The following is a 16,857-nucleotide window of genomic DNA, read 5'->3' as shown; positions in this document are numbered from 1 at the left end:
TAGCAGCACAGGAAGCACATGCCAGTGTCCATGGCCCAGCACTAATCAGACACCACACCCTTGTGCCCTCATTCTCAGCTACCCACAGCTCTGGGGAACACGCTTTGCACCCTGACTTTGCCCTCTACTTACCCTGCAAGTCCACTCAATGGAAGCACCTGACAAATCACAGCACGAGGACTGAAATTTGGCAGGGAGGCTCAGTGCCTGAGCAGCTGTTCCCATCTTAGGGGAAAAAGCAGGTTACTGGACAGAAGCCATTTGCATCTCTGATTCTGATCTATCATGGGACCTCTTCAGGAATGTAACAGTTTCACAAGTGTGTCAGATGCTCTGTAACTTAAGACAAAGGTATATATTTAAAACAAAAATCTAAATAAGAATAGAAAAACAAAATGTGTCAAGAAATGTTTCATAAGAGCTGAGTTTTCACTGAAAAACAGATTGCTGGGATGTCATATTAATCTACCACGATTGATTCTGAAGGGCTTCTTTATTATGGTTGATTTGGTATCTCTTTAAAATTGAAAATCAAATCAATTAAGACTAAAAAATATTACCCAATTGCACTTGCTGCTGGTAACTCCATCTGCATGGGAAATGTGAACGTAACCAAGTGTGAAATGATCCAGAGTTAGACAGAACACTCTGGAAAAATATTTATCTGCATGAAGGGGGCCACAAAGGTACACTTCCTTTGTTGAAGAGGCAACTAACTATCACAAATAATGTTGGGTAGTACTAGAAGTTTGTATGAAAACAGAGGGATCCAAACTCTTATTATAGCCTTTATACAGAGCAGTTAAATGTAACTTCACCCCTACAGATGCAATATGTATTAGCAAACATCCACCTAAATCAACCACCATTTGCTCCAGTCAAGGTGCTGTGTCAGAAGCCTGACATGCAGAGGTGCCATTTCTGCAATCCTACTTCCAACACAACCCCACACCCCACACTTTCATCCTTCCCTCCACTTTTACAGAGTGCCAGGTTAGGAGGGACCTCAAGGATCATCTGGTCCAACCTTTCTAGGTAATGGTAGAGTTGAAATGAGCTGGCTTAGGAGCCTGTCAAGCTGAGTCTTAAAACTGACCAACTGAAGCTTGTGCTTTTTAAACAGATAGGGAATCTTAAACACTTTAGAGCAAAGATTTACCTTTTCTTTTATTCTTCAGATTTTCAGTGCTCTTCAGTGTTCGGTACTGAACACTTTCAGACTGGATTAGGCACTTAGTGCCATGGTCTAGTTGGCTGGATAGGGCTGGGTGCTAGGTTGGCCTGGATGATCTTGGAGGTCTCTTCCAACCTGGTTGATTCTATGACATTTGCAGTATCAAAGGATGTTACAAGACAGCCAGTCTCAGAAAAGTAGTAATACATTTTTCATTCCATTTTTCCCCACTTGATCTCTTATCTGCACTGCATGGTTTCTTCCCTCTCCTGTAATCCAAGCAAACTCAGAGAGAGCAGACAGCTCTCCACAGCTCTTGGAAATCCCAAGTGCTTCTAACATATTTCACTTGAACACCGCCCTTCAAAAGCCTGTGGGAGATAGTCAAAAAAGCAGCCTCTGGTTTAGTGCTGCTTGTCCCCTTTAGCTTGATCTATGACTAACAAAGCAAAAGACACTCTTCCAAGCAGTGGGACAGCAGCTGCTATCCAGCTTTGAAGTGAGTGAACTCTTTTTTGGAAGAGCTATTTTCCCTCCCTTAACTACAGGATGTGCAGGGAGAACAGTCTATGGAGGCATTTCTGTGCACTGGCATCTATGAAGACACTTCTTACCTCAGCAAGGCCAAGCCAAGTACCAGGTTCTACACTTGCGTCATGACAACCCTATGCAGTGCTACAGGCTTGGGGCAGAGCCGCTGGAAAGCTGCCCAGCAGAAAAGGACCTTGGGGTGTTGGTTGACAATTGGCTGAACAGGAGTCTGCAGTGTGCTCAGGTGGCCACGAAAGCCAACAGCAGCCTGGCCTGTATCAGAAATAGTGTGATAAGCTGGACTGGAGAAGCAATTTTCCCCCTGTTAGTGCTGATGAAGTCACACACCAAATACTGTGTTCACTTTAGGACCTTTCACTACAGCAGGAGGCTGAGGTGCTGAAGCATGTCCAAAGAAGGGTAACAAAGCTGGAGATGGGTCTAGAGAAGAAGTCTTATGAGGAGCTTCTGATGGAACTGCAGTTGTTTAGTCAGGAGAAAAGCAGGCTCAAGATTGATCTTCTTGTTTTCTACAACTACCTGGAAGGAGGCTGTAGTGAAGTAGAAGTCAGTCTCTGTTCTCAAATAAGAAGACGTAGGACATGAGGAAATGACCTCGATTTGCACTGGAAGAGGTTTACATTGGATATTAGGAAAAAATACTTAATCAAAAGGGTAGTACTAAAAGACTGAAGCAGACTGCCTAGGAAAGTGGTGGAGTCACCATCCCCAAAGGGATTTAAAAGATGTATAGATGCAGTGCTGAGGGACATGGTCTAGTGTTGACAGTAATGCTAGGCTAACAATTGGACTTGATGCTGATAAAGTTCTCTTCCAACCAAAAAAACTCGATATGATTCCAGTTTAGAAAGGACGTTGAGATGCTTGAGCGTGTCCAGAGAAGGGCAACGAGGCTGGTGAGTGGCCTTGAGCACAGCCCTACGAGGAGAGGCTGAGGGAGCTGGGATTGGTTAGCCTGGAGAAGAGGAGGCTCAGGGGAGACCTTATTGCTGTCTACAACTACCTGAGGGGAGGTTGTGGCCAGGAGGAGGTTGCTCTCTTCTCTCAGGTGGCCAGCACCAGAACGAGAGGACACAGCCTCAGGCTGTGCCAGGGGAAATTTAGGCTTGAGGTGAGGAGAAAGTTCTTCACTGAGAGAGTAATTGGACACTGGAATGGGCTGCCCGGGGAGGTGGTGGAGTCACCGTCCCTGGAGCTGTTCAAGGCAGGATTGGACGTGGCACTTGGTGCCATGGTCTGGCCTTGAGCTCTGTGGTAAAGGGTTGGACCTGATGATCTATGAGGTCTCTTCCAACCTTGATGATACTGTGATACTACCTACACTGCAGATGACTTCTCACTTAAATTTCCAGGCACACTCTCCTACACCTCAATCTATCAGTCAGCTCCTGCTCCCTAAATCTAGCATGTTAACAACTGTGAGAGGTCCCTCTAAATATATGTAGTTTACCTATGTAATACTTACTCATCAGTGCCACGTGCAAGTCTGCTGTTACTGGATAACTTGCTACTAACAGAAAGCTAAGGAAGCTTTTCATAATGCAGTTAAGTTATAAAAGAGACAGATAAATTAACTTGAGAAGAATTTTGTGACAGAGTCCATCTGTGAGCATCTTAAACAGAGACTCTATGTTGAAGCTTAACAGCACTTGTTAGATACCCATGTTGCTACATATAATAGCGTGCTTTTTAAACTATGAAACACACCTACAAGTGAGAGGAGTATGTCTATATCTATTATCAAGGCCTGTTCTGTCTCCAAAGTCATTAGCACTCATACTGCAGTCTCACCAAAAAAAATCATTCCAGAAGTCCAAGTTCACAGATTATGCCAGCACGTCTCAAGTGTAAGTCTCTACAGAAACTGGATGAGTTTCCACTGAATTCATACCCTGTAGGAAAAACACATTTTCAGGCTAGATCAGACAGACCCAGAGTTATGGGCCAGTGCTAGAAAGAAAGAAGCACTACAAAACAAACAAACAAACAAAAACCTCCAAACAACCCAAAAGAAGAAATCAAACAAGCATAAAACTCTAAAAATCATAAAAAACCCAACCCAGCCAAAAAAGGCCCCTGAATAAGACAGAGCAAATGAATCCCTGCAAGTGATATGAACGAGAAAAGCCTGTCAGCTGCTGATGTACATGACAGCACCACATGGACTGATGGCAGCAAGAACAACCAACAGCACACAGATTCCTACCAAAAAAAAGGCAAAAACCCCAGAAAATATAAAAGAGCAAAGGTTCTGTTGGACCTGATGTTTTGAAGTGTCTTCATTTGGCCATATTATGTATTTCAAAAAGGCTGACAAGACCAAATTTCTAATGGGCAGATCTGTATCCCTCTGTGCTGTGACAATGCTTTCATTTTACACCAGTCCAAACTAAGCTCCTGGACTACTCTTGGTGTAAAAACAAATTTTTTTGTTGCTGAAAACAGTAGACTCTGAGAGATTACTGAACTCTGAACTTCAAGATCTTAAGCAAGGAAATATATAGTTTGTTTTCATTTTTCTTCTGAAATATCTCAAGACATCCAGAGATGCTTCTTCACTCATCTCCCTCCAGTGATGTGATGGTTTGGGTGTTCCCCACACACACTTTAGAAATCACCCAGACTAGACTCAGCCAACTGTGGAAATTGAATAAAGCTTATATTTACAGCTGGCACAATGTACAAGCAGATATTTACAGTATATACAGTTATAGACAGAAATAGACAAGGTAAAAGGTAATACAGAAACACAGCAGCCCTCCCAGAAACCTGAGTCCCCAGGAGGGGCTCCCAACCACCCCTTCACCTTCCCCCTACCCCTCTCAACCTTTACCCCAATCCCAAGGAAGAACGGAGGTTCAGGCAGGGAGTCAGGAAGCAAAGTGGATTACTTAAAGAAACGGAGGGTGAAGTTAGAAAGAGATGCACCTCAGCCAGTTCCCCAGCAGAAGTAGTTGCGAGAAGTACTGTATCTGTTCTGATTCTTATACATCTCAGCGAGACTGTGAGGGAAGCAGACATCACCCTTGTTTTCCTCTCACAGCCTGTAATCTAGTTCTTCTCACCAAAACATTCCAGCTAGCTTCAAAGTAGCACAAGTGACAATCCCCACCAGAAGTCCTCTCTAGACTGAGTTATTCATGTGATTAGAAACAGCACACACAATTTTTTAGCAAAAAAAAAAATCACTTCCCAGCTTGTGATAGCAAGTTCTGTGCCTTTGCTTTCACAAACCTCTAAGCAAAAGCCTTCTTTGGAAAGTATCAACTGAACTCAGGGAGTCCAGCCTCTGAAATACAATGGCTAAGCATCAGCCATGCTTATACAAGTTAATTTCCTGCATTTTTCAATGGCACAATGAAAAAAGCTCAATCTGGTTCTTTTTTGATAGAGGAGGCGAGAAACAATTCACACAAAAGTTGCCTTTAATTCTCCCTAAAGACACTGAAGACTTAAAGAACATCAATGTCCACTTTTGAACGAGTTGTTCAAAATTTCACTTGGGTACCAAATCAGAAGAGTTTAAAGAGGAAAGGATGTAAAGGGAACTGCTCAGTTACAAGGGGAACACTGCAATCTGGTTGCTATTCTACTGCCAGTATCCAGCACAATGCAGTCCCTCTCTACTCCTCCCATTTCTTTCAACATTATAATATAAGCAACATAGTACTCCATAGAGGTGAAGCCCTGGAGAAAACAAAAGTCTGAACCCAGGAACTTGGCCAAGGAGACATTTAAACTAGCTTTACACAAGATCACATCTTAGCTGCCCTTATAGATCCAGCACACCACATCGTGTACTTATCTCACAAAATCTAGCAGTTAAATAAAACAATAAACTTTGCTCAGAAAGGAAAATATAAGATGGAACAGTAAATACTGCACTTTGTTCATATTTAGTCTTGACCCCACATCAACCACAGCATAAGGGGCATTATGAATACCTTTAAAGCCTTTTTATAAGCATATAGTTCACAAGAAGATACTGCTGTCCTTTGTAGTAAATTAAATAACATTCAAAACTGCTATGTCTTCCAGGTATAATTTTTAAAGGCACTTAGCAAAAGAAAATAATAGCACCAAGTTAAAAAAGCCAACAAAACACCCTATATTTTTGTTCAGCAATCATAAAATCCCCAGGCACATATTATAGCATTTTAATACATTACCATGTACCGATGCCAGCCTGGGTCCATCCTCGCTCCCTTGACATGAATGACCCTGATCTCATTCTGATCAGCTGGGCAGCTGCCAGCCATGAGAAGAAAGGCCAGGGTTTATTTTTTTATATTAAAAGAATGCATACATGCATATATATATATAAAAAGATATATGTATAATGGTCTGCAGTTGCTACTTTGTATTTGCAAGCACCGGCTGTAGAGTTTGGGCAAGCACAAGTAGCAGACTTGAAATACAGCTTTTAGCAGTCGCTGCACAAACACATTTTAGATTAAAATGGCCAGTTACAGGGGGGGAAAAAAACCCTCTACATTATTTTCTGCAAACCCAAATAATTTACTTAGTATTGCCTTCTCACAAATAGCTCCTAAAACAAAGCAAAAAAAAAAAACCACTAGGAAAGAATTATTTTGCTTTCCAGCTTCTAACTTGGCTTTTGACAAGACTTCGTTCACCAAAGGAAAAGAAATAAGCTTGTTTCTCATCTACTTCTTATGGGCAGGCAGCTCCTCTTTTGTGAGCAAGCCAAAGCCTAAGGGGAGAAAATCAAAACATTTTTCTGACATTAAGAAAATTCAGGACTGTAATTCAATGATCAGATTTTAATTTTCAACTTAATTTAAGCAACTGCACGTTATGGGAGACAGCTCTTCCTTCCAAACTGCAGATAAGCTGCTCTCCTGCACCCAAACTCTTGTCACATATCCTCATGCTCTGCACTTCAGAAAGGCACCAGGCACGAGTCCAAACTGAAACTGGTTCAAAGCTAAAAATTATTTGTCATCCTAGGTGCTGTGGTGCAGTCTCAGTCATGGGTATGTTCTCAAATACACTGTTAAAGTTATTATTATTCAAACCAAAGTTCACCTGAAAAATGCTGTGGAACTTATTTTTGCCTCTCATTTCCAGTAACAATTTAGAATATTTCTATGTGTTTATTTATATATATTTATAATAATTCCATCAAAGATTAAAAATTAAACTAGAATAAACAGTGAAACCAAGCTGGAAAGTTCTAGAATCAGCTTTAATGTTTTCATATCCATTTTTTTTTCAACATTTCTAGCAAGTTGACTAGTCTAACTCTTGTTCAGTTAGCTGTTTGCTGCAAGTTTCCCCCTCAGTTCTCATGTTTTGCTACAAAACACCTAAATACAGAAGCAAAACATATATAGAAAGAAATTATAACCAGCATAAATACCACTACAGTCCAAAGTTTTCAACCAAAACTAATGAGAAACAAAGTTCATAATGAAAAGGTGCGATCCTACCCACAGATAAAGCTATAAATAAGCAAACTTTGCTCCCATACTTGATGAAATAAGACCCCAGAACACTCCAGCTGATGACAGGAGTTTTCACTTCTTTTCTAAAGAAACACTCATGTGCACAGATGAACAAGAACAAGCCAAGCCAGACTCTGCACAGCGAAGAAGAGAATCTTGTTATAAAAGCTGGAAGCCCATTTTTGCCATGTTTCACAGTACAGCCTTATTTTCACACCACAAATGGATTCTGCCCACTGACAGAAAGTACAACAGAACACAAAAAGGTTTTCTCCTTCCCCTCAGTCCCACCAAACAACCCTTCCCATCTAAAAACATCTTTTTTGCTTATGTTTCCAAATATCACTCACCATTATTAATGGCTCAGAGCTAACAAAGAGATGCCTCAGCAAATACTGCTGTTCCAACGACTTGGACAAGTCCATCCTCCCTCACACCTTGCAGAGACCATCAAAAATTCACACCACAATCAGCAAGTAGCTGATAAAATACGACAAAATGCAAGTATGCATTTTACTTTGTGTCACAAGAACTGAACCTCAGCCCTACATAGCTGCTGCTGCAGAGGACCCTATGTCCTTACACTACCAGGCAGCTGCTTCCTTCTCTCAATGAAACCTCCAGAGGCTAATTATCTTGACTACATGTTTGTCAATACAGCTTTTAAAACTCTACATATTGCATCAGGTTTAGAGAAAGAAAACTGTAACTGTCAGCAGACATAGCCTACAATAGCAGATGCCTGTTGAAGCTTAATATATCAATCTCCAACTTTTATCCAAAGCAAAATTCATGCTCCTGAAGAGGGGAAATGGAACCACACTCTGATCTCATTGCTGTCTACAGCTACCTGAAGGGAGTCTGTAGCCGGGGTGGGGGGGCTGGTCTCTTCTCCCAGACAACCAGCAATAGAACAAGGGGACACAGTCTCAAGTTGTGCCAGGGAAGTATAGGCTGGATGTTAGGAGGAAGTTGTTGGCAGAGAGAGTGATTGGCATTGGAATGGGCTGCCCAGGGAGGTGGTGGAGTCACCATCCCTGGAGGTGTTCAGGAAAAGACTGGATGAGGCACTTGGTCTAGATGACTGGCTAGGGCTGGGTGCTAGGTTGTACAGGATGATCTTGGAAGTCTCTTCCAACCTGGATGATTCTATGACAAGCCTAAAAACATCATTCTGCAATGGGCATGGGAGTAAAGGGCCTGGGCTGATGAATTTGCTATTGTTTTTTTTCCTCTCAGCACTTTGTTAAATAAGCTCTTTTTTCAGTTTGCAAAATTACTGTGCTCAATCTTTATAAAGAAATGTTCTGCATTGTAAATTTGTTATGGTTCAGCACTTTGGCTCAGAGTAGAAATGAAATACGAGCACAGACAAGTAAACACATGCACTTTTAGCTCTGCCAGACAGTTATGAGGTATAGCTCATCAATATTAAAAACAAAAAAATAAAAATTTGGCTCCAGAGAAGACTCCTTTCCACAGACTAAGTATTTAAAACCTAAGAGGGCCAAAAATAACTCCACCCACCGCAAGACGGCATATGTGTGTGTGCGTGTTTCTGTATATGCACATATCTATATGAATATATGCATATAAACAGATATTTTTGTTGATACATAAAAGTAATACCTTGACACTAATTCCTTTCTGAAGAAAACAATTTTTTTTTCAAGAAACCTCACAGAAAATTTGAACTTATTTTCTCTGAAGACTGACAAAACACAGCCTATGAACAAAGCGCAAGTTTCAGCTGCAAATGCACAGTGGACGTTGGAGAATGACCTTTCTTTCAATTCATTCTCTTGTTTTATACTTGCTCTCTCTGCCATCTCTCAGCTCTAGCACATTAAGAATCTCCCCCACTCCTTTTCCTTGAATCCATTATGCTCAGCATCTGCAATTTAATCTGACATGAAGTCCTCGGAAAATCAGAGCAGAACAGCACAGCTGGCTGTTGGTTTTAGAGCAAAGGATCCCCATGGTTTTAGTCCAGCTTTTGAAGGAGACAGTAAGCCACAATCTCATCATATATAGTAGGTGCCCAGATGAAAGTAAAGCTTATAAGGGCAATTCAGAAATCAGTTAGACATCCATAATTTTGTATGAAGCACTAATAGTTTTGCAGACTTGTTCACATGACTTATTTAAATAGATCTTTAGCAAAACTAAAATATCTTTAAGCTTTCATGCATTTACCCTTTCAGAATAAGTGATGTCTTTGGTATAATAGCCATATATTTACCACCAGACTAAGAAATCCAGTCTCCACTTCATTATATTAATATATTCCTCATTACTGCTTTCTAGTACTCTGGACTGGGTTGCAATCCAGAACATCAATTGATGTATGTGCCTCACAGAGCCCAAGAGAGTATCAGCGATGCTATACACAACTAGTATGCTGACACTTTAATTCATAACAGAAAACATTCATTTTCTGAGCACAACACCCACTCAGTATTAGTGTCATAGTTACTAAGATAGAGGAATGTTTAAAAATCACCACTGTGTCCTCTTAGGACTAGAAACCTTTGGATTCTTTTCCTTCCTTTTTTTTTCCCTTCCTTTAATTATTAAAATGGAAGCAAGTTGGCCTTTATTAGAAAACTTCCACTTACCACTAATGAAACACAAAGCTGAGAAGAGGCTGCACCTGGAAACAGCACATGAAATAAATCTGAAAAACCTGAGAAGGCAGATAATAAGATAGATAAAATTTTCACCCTTAACCTCATATTACATTTTTAAATACAGCTGATCTAGAGCACATCATACACAAACCAATTTGCATTGGTTTGCACATTCTCACTCCACAACGATTTAGTACAGTTCTGTTTAGCAAAGCCCTTTCACGTGAACTAAGTGCTCCCTCACATGACTTCTGCATTGCCTATGCTTTGGTAAAATTTGAGATATCAGCTCTAAAAGGTACCAAGGAAGTACCTGAAGTTCAATGAGATACTTCAGTGACAACACATAACTTAAAATACTACACTTCAGATCACCAGGGGAATGAAGGAGGTGATGTGAGATTATTTTGCTGACCCTAACACCATGGCTAGACCCTGCCTGTTCACTGCTTCATCAGAAATTGCAGTTTCTCCTGTGAACAGTACTAATGTCCCCATTTCTCTAGTTCTGCTTTTCCTAAGTACTTAGCATCAGGTGCTATAATTATAGAGTTTCCTTTTAATTTAGCAATGGATATGGCATCTTTTTCTGTTTCTGACTCAATCCAGGCAGCTCCTGAAACTGTGTAATGGTTTTCTCAGGTAATTAAGAACTGGAGAATCCTAGACTGCAGCCAAGATGGTCAACAACTATAATAAGCTTATCCAGACCTTCTTTAGAAACTAAAGATTTATTTCTCTACAAATAGATTTTTTAAAGTAGATGCACAAACACACATGAGAAAAGCACAAATTTATTTATGACCTATCAATTAACTTTGTATTTTCTTCTCCAAGCCCAAAGCTAACCCTTAATATGGAATGACATTTACATCTCCTGCATCTCAAATGTTGAGTGGGAAAAAGTTTAAGAAAAAGCATGACTGCATAAAGATTTTCAAAGAGCAAGGAAAATTTGATGCAAGACAACCTGACCTGCAGCAAGGACTTTATTGTACTATTGCTCCTTTACACAATAGCTTACAACCTTATCCTTTTGACACACGTAAAGCATGCACTTCATGACCTCCTTTCACTGGAAAATAACTTAGAAACTCAGTGTAAAAATACTGAGTTATAATTACCATTTAATGAAATTCAGAGTTTCCAAGTGCTGCAGCATCTGCCTCAATGAAGTTTGACTGCATGTATTCAACCAGACATACAAGTAGCCTAGGATGACTGCATCAATTCAAGGACTGTGTTTCTTCACAGCTTATTATAGTAACACTCAAGATACAAATGACATTAAAATCCAAAATTGTTCATCAGGATCTGTTGCCAAAGGCCAAGAGTCTTCCACAGCAGCACATGCCCTCAGATATGCAGCTACCTCTGTTTCCAGAAAAAAACCTGGAGACTGTTTCCATGAGAACATCAGGCAGCTCGTGATCCCCTTCAAATTGACTGACCAGTCACCAGTAAAGGCTGAGCTCACAGCTCCTCAGAGCATGAGTATAACTTTGAGCCTTTTCCCTCTAGGCAGCTGTCAGTTGAGTGGGAAAATGAACAAAATTTCCCTGAATTACTGCAGCTTGAACTGAAAAATCAATTCAAATACCACATCTATTACCTCAATTTGGACTGCTTTTCTTCTATAATTAAATTATAACTAGGAAAAATTGTACATAGATTCATAGAACTGTTTGGGTTGGAAGGGACTCTAAAGATCAGCTAGTTCCAACCTCTCTGCTATGGGCAGGGACATCTTCCATTAGACCAGGCTGCTCAAGGCTTCATCCAACCTGGACTTGAACACCTCCAGGGATGGGGTATCCATGACGTCCCTGGCCAACCTGTCCCATTGTCTCACCACCTCCACTGTAAAAAAAATTTTCCTAATATCCAGTCTAAATCTGTCCTCAAGCTTAAAGCCATTCCCTCTCGTGCTATCTCTACAAGCCCTTGTGAAAAGTCCCTTTCCAGCTTTCTTGTAGGTTCTCTTGAGGTACTGGGGCTATAGAGTCTCCCCAGAGCCTTCTTTTCTCCAAGCTGAATGGCCCCAACTCTTGCAGCCTGTCTCCATAGGGGAGGTGCCCGAGCCCTCTGATCATCTTCATGGTCCTTCTCTAGACTGCTCCAGCAGTTTCACATCCCTCTTATTTGGAGGGGGTACACACATTAAGAATATTCTGATTATTTTCTTATTATTTTTCTAGATATAAGTGTTATCTCCCTTGAACCAGAGGTTCTGAAAATCACTTGAGTTGGTAGTTATCCTCAACACCCCCATAAGACAGAGTAAGCAGTATAAGAGCACTCTTTGCCTTAGAGTCTGCCTTGGAATCCAGTGGGCTTCCATCAGAAGCAGACAAGACACTTGCATTTACAACGTAAGCACACAAACACCAACATAAAAACTCACTGTGAAAGCACAATACTATAAATGGACAATTAAATGGATAATTTTCCAGGACAGCTGAGCCCTACCCTCTACAAGTGGCTAACTTGTCTGTCACTATCCTGAAACTACACAGGGCAACCACACAGCCCCTCTGACATTTCTCCACCAGTGACTGAAAGGTTGCACTCACTCACAGCTGACACATACATTTTAATACACTTAGAGGTATTCTGTATGTTCTCTGAGAAAGTTGAATACTGTAATTATTGATTGAGAACTAGCTGACAGCTCTCCTAGAATACAAATGTTGAAAATGCTCAACATGCTAAGCTGCTGACTGCCTGGTTAGTTTTGTGTCATTTCAGAATTAAAGCCTCTGAGCTTATCAGGAAAATCGTTTAATTAACACTATTAAAGTCCCCTTGATCACATGCAGAACAACAGGCTGTCATCACCTTCATTCTTATAGGTAGTCAGAAGAAAAGAGTAGCTCTTAACTTAGGGAAATTCAGTTTTAAGATTTAGTCTTTAAATAGTCTTCTAAGGTTAATTCAAATTTTAAACTCGATTTTTTAATTTGAATTCTGGATAAGAAGATAAAGCAGTTTTGCAAAGAAAAAAGGAAGTGTTTGCCTGAGAAAAGCTTAGAACAGCCCATTTTAGAAAAGAAGCAGGACTTCAGCAGGGACATGACAAACAACACAATGATCATCAGAAAACAAAGGCATTCATCATCAGATTTCACCAAAGTAAGGTGCTATCTTCTGGTATTGAAAGTTAATTAATGTTTCAGAGAATCTTGGGGTTCTACTCCCAGTTTTCAAAGTGTACAAAATGGGTGGCAATAAAAAATCAAAACAAAACCACACAAACAAACAAATCAAACACAAAAACCCCAAACAACAACCAAAATCCCCTAAATTGACATGAAATTAACAGCATAAAATTAAATGCAATCAAAATCCATTGTGCGTATGGGATAGGAGGGTGGCTGTCCAGCCTATACAACATCAGCATCTCTCAGCCTTTCAGCCAGTACTGAATCATAAAATCATACCATGCACTGGGTTGGAAGGGACCTTTAAAAGTCACCTAGTTCAGTAAGTAGGATCATCTCCAACTAGATCATGTTGCTGAGAACACCATCAAGCTTGCCTTTGAATGTTTCTAAGGATGGGGATCAGTAACCTAGTTTCACCACCTGCACAGTGAAGAACTTCTTCCTAATGAAAAGTGGTGCAAGTCTCAGCCTGCATCACTTTTCTTCCCTCTCAGACACTGGCTTCTTTACTAGATCTAGTGTTTCCTCAATGAGCTGCTGCAACAGAGGTGATAGTGGAGAGTGTTCAAAGACATTTTTATGAGACAAAACAAGCTACATGCTGCTCATGTAATACTGTCATGCAACTCTTTGGTGAAGCCATACCTTTTGGAATTCTTTTTAACAGATAATTGGGAAACTCACAGAAAGTATTTCTTTACATCTGGATCATGCTTTACAGTCTTAAGAGTCCAAGTTCACACTAATTTCTAGTGTCACTGTAGCCCGTACCATACACACAGCCCACAGCAAGACTGTGTCCCCTATTACCAAAACCCCCAATAAAATTAAACCATGTTCCAGAAGAAAAATGCTTATATGCTCTGTAAGTTCATTTACAAATGACATCAGGGTCACTAGGTTTCTGCTATTCACCTGGTACCACTCATGCAATCAAAATGCTCAAAAAACCACGTACACATTTACAGCATCTCCATAGTAAATCATCTGAACAGGGCCAGTCAACCTCAAGATTAGCTGCATGCAAGTAGGAATCCCTGATCTAGAGCATCCACGAGGGAATGTCTAAGTCACCTGAAGAGAGTGTCTCCTACACAACTAATGTAAGTGGCTGTTTTGCATAGACAAATCAAAACCAGCTCTAAAGTCTCTGTCTGTAGTGCACACTTATACACATATATGAAATACACACACATCTTTTTTAAGCATTTCACTCTTGTTTTCGATGCTTTCTCATAGTGACAGCTCCCTTGAGCAAACATTGTAGACTACTTTCACTAAACAAGCAAGACTTCACATCCAGGAGCGCAGTTTCATTGCAGCAGTTGTCTTGCAAGACATCAAGACATTTTATTCTATCTCAGGGAAAAATAAGGAAATAATAAATTTGCATTAAATCCCTGGGAAAGATGCTTTCAAAATATACTAATAGAATTTCCTTTTTTTAAAAAGAACAAAAAACTGAGATACATGCATGCAGAGAAAGAATTTGCAAACACCTTAAAAGATTTAACATAAATTCCCCTTAGGTGTTCAAGGCACTGTTAAATAAATGCTCTACTGAAACAGCAAAGGCATTTCTCTCTGCTCTTCACCTCTATATACAGATGTTTGTCTGTTGCAGGGTTGGGGAGTTAAACAGGCAAATAACTTAGAAGGATGTAAAAATTCCTTAGCTCTTATGAGTGTGCACATATTGCCTTACCTTTTCTTACTAAAAATAACTAGGGATGCTGTTAAAATACACCTAAGGCACTGCAAGATGACATTGTGCTTTACCCAAAAGAGTGGCTACGACTCTCCTCCACACAGCCAGTCAGTATAGCAAAGAGAAAAAGTAGCACGTTTAGGTTAGGTGAGCTCTATGCTATTTTTGAAACAGCAAACCCAAATAATAGAAACAAAACATTAATAGTGAAGGTAACATTTAATTGTTTTTAATAAATGTTCTGGTTACTAAATGCTGTATTTAGTGAAGTTTCTCTTCTACTATATAGCTCTAAGCAAAGTTAAAGCTGCAGTGCCATCAGAGAGAAAGGGAAAGGATACAAGAAGGCACATCCTACTCTATTCTAGCTTCCAGAAAAATACAATCTAACTATCCTCATATATAAAAAACAACATACTAAAAGACCTAAACTTTATTGTAAAAACAGCCTTAGTTTAATATAATCCTGACCTGTGCTATGCAGCCATCCAAAATCTTGCCAGTGATGTTTTCAACACCACCTTCAACACACACGGTCAGCAAATAAACATCCAATAAACAGCAGTTTAAACAGCAGACAGCTTAACCTTTCTCCTGCCTTTAAAAAATGCCAGACTCTTCAGTGTTTGCTCAACACTCTTCGTTACCAACATCCAATATGAAGGAGCTGGTGCAAAGGCGCTGTTCACCCTCTCGTGAGAGGAGGATGCATTTATGCGAAACATGAGGAGAATGCCTAATGCTGAGACGTACTTCTCTGCATCCTCAATGAGATTTTATTACAGGGCTCTCTTTCTTTCCAGTGGTGTGTGTCAGCATACCTGCAATCATTCCAACTCTTTTATGGCCAGGCACTATTTGTACACTTGTATTTACATTCAGTGCTCTACAGGAACACTATATATTGCACATGTATTACAACCCAATAGGGGCTACTTAAAAAACAATCAGCCCTGCTACTCTGAGCACTTGTATGTGATGGTGGCATAAAGAACTATTCTGCTAATATACACAAGGCTAACTGACTGCTTATTAATAGATTTCAAAATAAGGTTGGCTTCCAAAAGCATTAAAGAGCTTCAATTTTCAAATGTGCCTAAAGGACTAGAAGTGAGTTCATTTTATAAGCTGTCTCTATGGTTTTCATAGGAAATTTGGGTAGTTTAATTAAAAATGCAAACAAGCTTTTAATTAAAAATATGTTGTCTATGGTATCAGAGATCCATATGACAAAAAAAAAAAAAAGAAACATGTTCACTTCTGAACTTGTCAGAAATAAATACAGATTAAAAGCTATTAAAAAAAACAACCAACCAAAACCAAACTACAAACCCATAGTCAACTGCCTAAAGCCTTTAACCCTTCAAAGAATGCTACTAGTGCAACTGTGTGTTTGGCTTCAAAAATCATGGCTTACAAAAAATGGCTTTTACTGAGATCTTGGAGTATCTTGGGCTGTGACAAATAGATTTCACCAGCTTTAATAAATAATAAAAGAGCCTGGCAAACATGCTGCTTTTCTACTCCTCTACCTACATGGTTCTACAGTTCCTATCAATACATTATTTATACTTCATGAGCGTTCTCGGTGCAGTAATAGCCTTCTACACTAGTAGAAAAGAAGTGTCTGATGCAAAGATCTTCCATTCCAAGACTGAAAAGAAGGAAAAAGTTATTCCTTGAAAAACATGGTTTTCTAGTAATAATAAAAATGCATGATACAAGTAACAGGAACAGAGATGCTGCCATTCTAAACTAAAATCTCTCAGCACTATTGGATGTGGCACTTGGTGCCATGGTCTAGCCTTGAGCTGTGTGGTAAAGGGTTGGACTTGATGATCTGTGAGGTCTCTTCCAACCCTGATGATACTGTGATACTGTGATTTTGAGGAAAGCACTATCTATGGCAATACCTTTCATTACCCTCTTTCTTAAAACAAAGCCTTGAAAACATAACTAATTTTGATGGCTTCTGTATCTTCCTTGCTTTCTCCATTTACTTGTTTCTCTTCTTTTCACTATATGCCTAATATTCCCTTCTCTCAGCACCACATTTCTCATTCTATCACCATTCCTTACTAAGCCACCATACCTTTATCGTTACTTATGTAGAAGGATTAACTCCAGGAATTTTCTGCAGCGTTTGACCATATGACTCAGG

The 16,857-nt window shown here is 39.9% G+C and overlaps 1 protein-coding gene across 7 annotated transcripts in view; it reads right to left on the bottom strand.

The window, feature by feature from the left end:
* FRMPD4 (FERM and PDZ domain containing 4) overlaps positions 1-16,857 on the bottom strand; it is a 318,694-nt gene that overhangs the window by 195,087 nt on the left and 106,750 nt on the right. The window contains exon 1 of one of the 7 annotated variants that reach the window (XM_064143070.1): positions 15,168-15,186. The exons of the other annotated variants lie outside the window; for them this stretch is intronic. The gene's annotated coding sequence lies outside the window, so the exon portion shown is untranslated. Of the gene's footprint in view, positions 1-15,167; positions 15,187-16,857 lie in introns of those variants that run through there. 7 annotated transcript variants of the gene reach the window in all.

The sequence above is a fragment of the Pogoniulus pusillus genome, chromosome 5 (assembly GCF_015220805.1).
Source record: "Pogoniulus pusillus isolate bPogPus1 chromosome 5, bPogPus1.pri, whole genome shotgun sequence".
NCBI lineage: Eukaryota > Metazoa > Chordata > Aves > Piciformes > Lybiidae > Pogoniulus > Pogoniulus pusillus.
The sequence above is the reverse complement of the archived record's forward strand: the minus strand, read 5'-3'. Positions and strand labels throughout refer to the sequence as shown.